Below are 6289 nucleotides of genomic sequence, written 5' to 3'. Positions count from 1 at the left end.
GATGGCATACCGGTAGAGGTATATCAAGTATTTTTTGATATACTCAAAGCTCCATTGTTAGATTGTTTTAACTACTCCTATATAAATGGTAGTCTGTCAGGTACTCAGCAGGAAGGTCTGATTTCTCTATTATTAAAACAAGACGCAGATGGCAAATATAAAGACCCGGTCTATCTAAAAAAAACTGGAGGCCCCTTACACGTCAATGTTGTGATGCAAAATAGCAAAATGCATAGCACTCAGAATTAAACAGGTTTTTTACACGGACAATACATTGGAGATAATATACGACAACTACTAGAAATAATAGAACATCATGAAACATATAAGAAGACAGAAATGGTATTTATAGCGGATTTTGAAAAGGCATTTGATAAAATAAGACTGAATTTTATTTATAAATGCCTGGATGTTTTTCAATTTCGGTAATTCTCTTATAAAATGGGTAAACATAATGAATAGCAACCCCAGGTGTAAAATAGTAAATAACGGCTACTTCTCAGAGAGTCTTGAATTGTCAAGAGGAGTTAAACAAGGGTATCCGCTGTCATCATATCTATTCGTTATGGCCATCGAAATGCTAGCTATTAAAATCAGATCCAATAACGACATTAGAGGATTAGAAATCCAAGGATTAAAAACAAAGGTGCCCATGTATGCCGATGACTCAAGTTTTATGTAAAGTCCRCAAGCTAGATCCCTGCAATGTCTCATTAAAGATCCAGATAACTTTTCTGTACTCTCTGGACTAAAACCTAATTATGATAAGTGTACAATATTACGTATTGGATCCTTAAAAAATACAACTTTTACATTACCTTGCAGCTTACCTATAAAATGGGCTGATGGTGAAGTAGACGTACTCGGAATTCATATCACAAAATATATAAATAAGCTCTCCACAATGAATTTCAATAGAAAACTTGTAAAAATAGACAAGATCCTGCAACCATGGAGAGGTAAATACCTGTCTATTTATGGAAAAAATGCCCTGATTAACTCCGTAGTCATATCTCAGTTTACTCACTTACTTATGGCGCTRCCTACTCCTGATGATTCATCTTTCAAATGAGCAAAAAATATTTTGCTTTATTTGGGACGCTTAACCAGACAAAATGAAAAGAGCCTATCTATATAATGAATATGAATTGGGTGGGTTGAGATTATTAAATATAAAAGCACTAAACATCTCTCTAAAAGATTCACTCAATCAAAAGTTTATTTGAACCCTAAATGGTTCTCAAGTAGATTAATAAGAAAAGCTCATCCATTGTTTAAAAATGGCCTTTAAGCCTTTGTGCAGATTGCCATGTCTCATTTTCAATTAATTGAAAATTATACTTTTTTCAAAGTATCTGTCTTTTTCAAACAAGCATTGCAGAGCTGGATACATTTTCAATTTCATCCCCCTGAAAAGATAGAACAAATATTAAAACAAATATTATGGCTGAACTCAAATGTGCTGGTTGATAAAATACCTGTATTTATGGGAAAGATGATTTGAATAAGGGTATTTGTTCTTATTGTTTTTATTGTAATTGTAATGGTAGAGTTATGTCCTTCATGGAGTTATCAGAATTGTACGGGAAGGTTCTCAATCCAAGAGTAACACCAATTGATTACAAGCATTGCCCCAAAAATGGAGAGGCAGGTGCAAGCGGGGGAGAGGGGACTGGTCTGTCTGCCCAATATAAAGATCAAAACTGGGGAGGAATAAAAATAGCATAATAGGAAAGTATACCCAGTTTCATTTGAGGACCAATGTTTGACAACTGTGCCATACAGATGTGCAAAATAGTTGGGAAGAGATGTTTGAGTACCGATTCCATGGTACAGGGTGATGAGTTTATATATAAAACAACGCAAGATTCAAGACTTCGTGCTTTTCAGCTAAATTATTATATGTTCGAATATGTTGATATTTGGGGAATAAAATCATCGAGCCCTGCAGATTTTGTTGTGGAGGATACAGAATCAATAGACCATTTATTTTGGTATTGCCCTCAGGTAGCCTGTTTCTGGTGCTCAGGTTCAGGAATGGCTGAAAATGCATAGCATTGATACTAAAATTGACCTAGAAATAGTACTGTTAGGAGATCTGGAGAGACCGGGTAGTCAATTACTAATATACTAATCTCTTAGTAAAAGTATTTTCTTCAACCACCAATCTGTAGATTCTATCTTTAGAAGATTGAAATTGTACGTTAAACATCATAGCATAGTTGAAAGATATGTTGTTGCTGGTGGCCAGCAGAGACAGATGGGATGGGCTGAGGAAGAAGCTGAGGGTTGGTATGTGGAATTGGAGACAAGTGGGAGTGGAGTTGCTGGTGAGAGAAGAATGATGGTCAAAAGATAAGGGAAAAAAGGTCAAATAAAACATAAAAGAAGTACATTTGAATGACACTAATGGCAGTGTTTTTACAACTAATGCCAGGTTTGGCCTGAGCTGATGCCCGTCAGGTGTATGTACACATGCATATACACACACTCTCATTCAAATAAACACATACAAGAACACACACATACATGTAATAGTGCCAGACATGCACACAAACATATAAAGTAGGCATTGCTGTTATGATTTCAGTTGTCCTTGATGTCCTTTTTTTAAATGTATTATTTAGTTAAAAAAAAATGTCATTGTTGTTTGCTGTTTTCTTCTGTCTTTTCCTTTTTTCTCTTTAGTTCATTCTCTTGGTTGTTGGTGCATTGGGAGGTTCTCGTGGGGAATGGAATTAATTGTATTTTTTATTGTATTTTTATTATTTTCTTCCGGGGGGGACTGTGGGCGGGGTCACGAATGGTTGAGGGACAGCTATTGGGGAACTGTGGGGAGGGTTCGGGTTGGAGGGTTCGGGTTTCACAAGATTGTGATCATGAAAAAGGAAACAGTGTCAGTGATGGTTGTTTAGCAGTCTAATGGCCTTGAGATAGAAGCTGTTTTTCAGCCCAGCTTTGATGCACCTGTACTGATCTCGCCTTCTGGATGATAGCGGGGTGAACAGGCAGTGGCTGGTGTTGTCCTTGATGATCTTTTTGGCCTTCCTGGAGGGCAGGCAGTTTGCCCCCGGTGATGCGTTGTGCAGACCGCACTACCCTCTAGAGAGCCTTGCGGTTGAGCGGGGTGAAATTGCTGTACCAGGCGGTGATACAGCCCGACAGGATGCTCTCGATTGTGCATCTGTAAAAGTTTGTGAGTGTTTTAGATGACAAGCCAAATTTCTTCAGCCTCCTGAGGTTGAAGAGGCGCTGTTGCGCCTTCTTCACAATGCTGTTTGTGTGGGTGGACCATTTCAGTTTGTCCGTGATGTGTACGCYGAGGAACTTAAAACTTTCCACCTTCTCCACTACTGTCCAATCGATGTGGATGGGGGGGTGCTCCCTCTKCTGTTTACTGAAATCCACGATCATCTGCTTTGTTTTGTTGACATTGAGTGRGAGGTTATTTYCCTGACACCACACTCTGAGGGCCCATCGTTGTTGGTAACCAGGCCTASCACTGTAGTGTCATCTGCAAACTTGATGATTGAGTTGGAAGTGTGCATGGCCACGCAGTCATGGGTGAACAGGGAGTACAGGAGAGGGCTGAGAACGCACTCTTGTGGGGCCCAATGTTGAGCATCAGCGGGGTAGAGATGTTGTTTCCTACCACCTGGGGGCGGCCCGTCAGAAAGTCCAGGACCCAGTTGCACAGGGCAGGGTCGAGACCTAGGGTCTCGAGCTTAATGACGAGTTTGGAGGGTACTATGGTGTTAAATGCTGATCTGTAGTCAATGAACAGCATTCATACATAGGTATTCCTCTTGTCCAGATGGGATAGGGCAGTCTGCAGTGTGGTGGCGATTGCATCGTCAGTGGACCTATTGGGGCGGTAAGCAAATTGGAGTGGGTCTAGGGTATCAGCTAGGGTGGAGGTGATATGGTCCTTGACTAGTCTCTCTCTGATAGTTTTCCTGGGAGGTTTTATTAACCGTCTGAAAACGGAAATTATAAGTTATTTGAAGGTAATTAAATAACATTCTGAGAACATCTTTCAATAAAACTGCTAGCTTAGTTTTGGTTAGCTGTTTTGAACTTCAAGGACAAATAGGACACATGGAATTTCCTATCCTTAGGCATTAATCGTGCAAACACATACATTTTTTATGTGGCACAGCATCAGTGAGATTCAAACCTGTAATATTTTCTTATCTATCCATGGAATTAGTCCTATGTGCCACCAGGATGGAGCTAGCATGCCATGTTTTTTAACTCATACAAAGCTGTTCATTTTAGTCTATTCAAACAGACCCCATTTCAAAGGAAACAAGCACTCATTAAGATCAGGTGTGGCCAATTAGTGGGCGCGGCCAACACACCTGAACACACTTAACAAGATAGGGGATATAGAGAGTTTTGTTGATGCTGACGACGGAACGTATACAGTATGTTTTTAAATAACATTCTTAGAACGTTTCCTTGTGGTTTTTATGGAAAGTTTTCTTATATTTCTCGGAACAATTTGAGAACGTGACTTTAAATAGAACCATGAGGAAACCTGTTGGAAACGTTATGCTGAAGTACTGAAATTCCCACAGAAGAACGTTGTTTCTTAACGTTCTCGGAACAATGTGAGAACATGACTTTAATATAGAACCATGGTGAAACCTGTAAAAAACGAAGKACTGAAATTCTCACAGAAGATTGTTGTTTCTTAGCGTTCTCTGAACTATTCGAGAAMATTTCCAATGTAAAACCAGTTGGAGAACGTCCCTAGAACATTACCAACATTTAAATGAAATGTAACCATGTTTGAMCTATCAGGAAATGTTCTTTTAAAGCAATGAAATACCAACAAAATCATGTATTTTTCTCAAGTTCTATAAATGTGCTGAGAAWGTTCCAAAGCCAAGAAACTATCGTGCACCATTCCCAGAAAGTTGTGGGTAAGGTTGTATGCAAAATAACYATAGAACAACCACACTCTAACCTAGCTCTAAGAAACATATGGTTCTAAGAACGTTATGTGCTAGCTGGGGGTCTTTTGATGCTGCTGTTACTTGCTTCAAAATACGTTCTTCTTAGCTTTGATTAATGGTGTTGTTGTGGCGTCTGTTTTACAGATTTGTTTGATATCACACTTGAAAGTTCCTTTCTTGCACTAAGGCAACTACCCATGTGCCATGCCTCTGGAAGTGCCTTCTTCTCGGCTGCTTAGGGCTCGGATACAGCCATCTGTATCTGTCATCATCCATAAAGCAGAGGAATTCATAASAAGAGAGAGAGAAATACAGTGCTGGTCTGTGTGTTTCTGCCTTCCTGGCTGTGCTCAATGGCTCTTAACTTGAGAGTTATTTTATTGGTAGTGTATTTACTTGTTGTTGTGTTCTCTCTCTCCTGCTGAGTAGGTGGCCATGTTATCGGCAAACAGGGACAAACCAATCATCTGTAGACTCACGTTGGCTGAGCCTGTGCTGCCTGGTCCCTCCATGGGGGGTTGACTTTGTTTTGTGAACCACACCAGCATTGTGTGTTACTGCTCTAACCTCCTCTCCTTTGCCACCTCCCCCCCGCCACCCCTGCCTGCTATCGATGGTCTGACTCATGCCTCTGTCTGTCACCCAGCTGTGCAACACGAGGCGAGCAACCTGACTGACCTGCTTTATCCAGCAGCACGTGGCTGGCCWCACTCACTGACACCTCATCTATTCCGGCCCATTTCCACGTGAAGCTCCCCAGTCCCCTCTCCCACTGCTGCTCCATCCGTACCCACCCACAGCCCACTGCCTGTACTGAGCTCATAACCTGGGCCACTCATCCATGCTAAAGAGGGATTTACACCCAGGGCAGGCCAGACATGGCGGGCAGGCAACATCATGTCAGACCTGGTCTGTTGTGGCCTGTGGTGGATCTGGATCATATACCTCCAAGATTCCAGGAGGGTTAGAWTGTGAGTCACGGGCGGGGGCGGGGTGAAAAGAGAAAGGAGAGCAGTCATGGCAGGGGGATTTGATGCTGTTGTTGAAAAGTGGTTGAAACACACTGTGTCGGGATGTTGTGATGTGAATCGCTGAGTTTTCAATCATAGAGYGGCCCTAATCCTCTCCAGGATAAGAGCTGAGAGATTCAACTGACAAGTGGCGGGTAATGGCCAAGTTAGAGAGACGACTGGCTGGGAATGCGCATCATGTGATTCTCTCATACAGTTGTTCAGCAATAAAGTTGTTCTACACATTTGATCTCAATGTTCCTCCTCCTTGTTTTTCTCATAGTTCTCTTTTTCTCATCCTCTTGTATCTCTCCTCCA

Source organism: Salvelinus sp. IW2-2015, unplaced genomic scaffold (genome assembly GCF_002910315.2).
Source record: "Salvelinus sp. IW2-2015 unplaced genomic scaffold, ASM291031v2 Un_scaffold1098, whole genome shotgun sequence".
NCBI classification, from domain to species: Eukaryota; Metazoa; Chordata; class Actinopteri; order Salmoniformes; family Salmonidae; genus Salvelinus; species Salvelinus sp. IW2-2015.
This window is presented reverse-complemented; position numbering follows the sequence as displayed.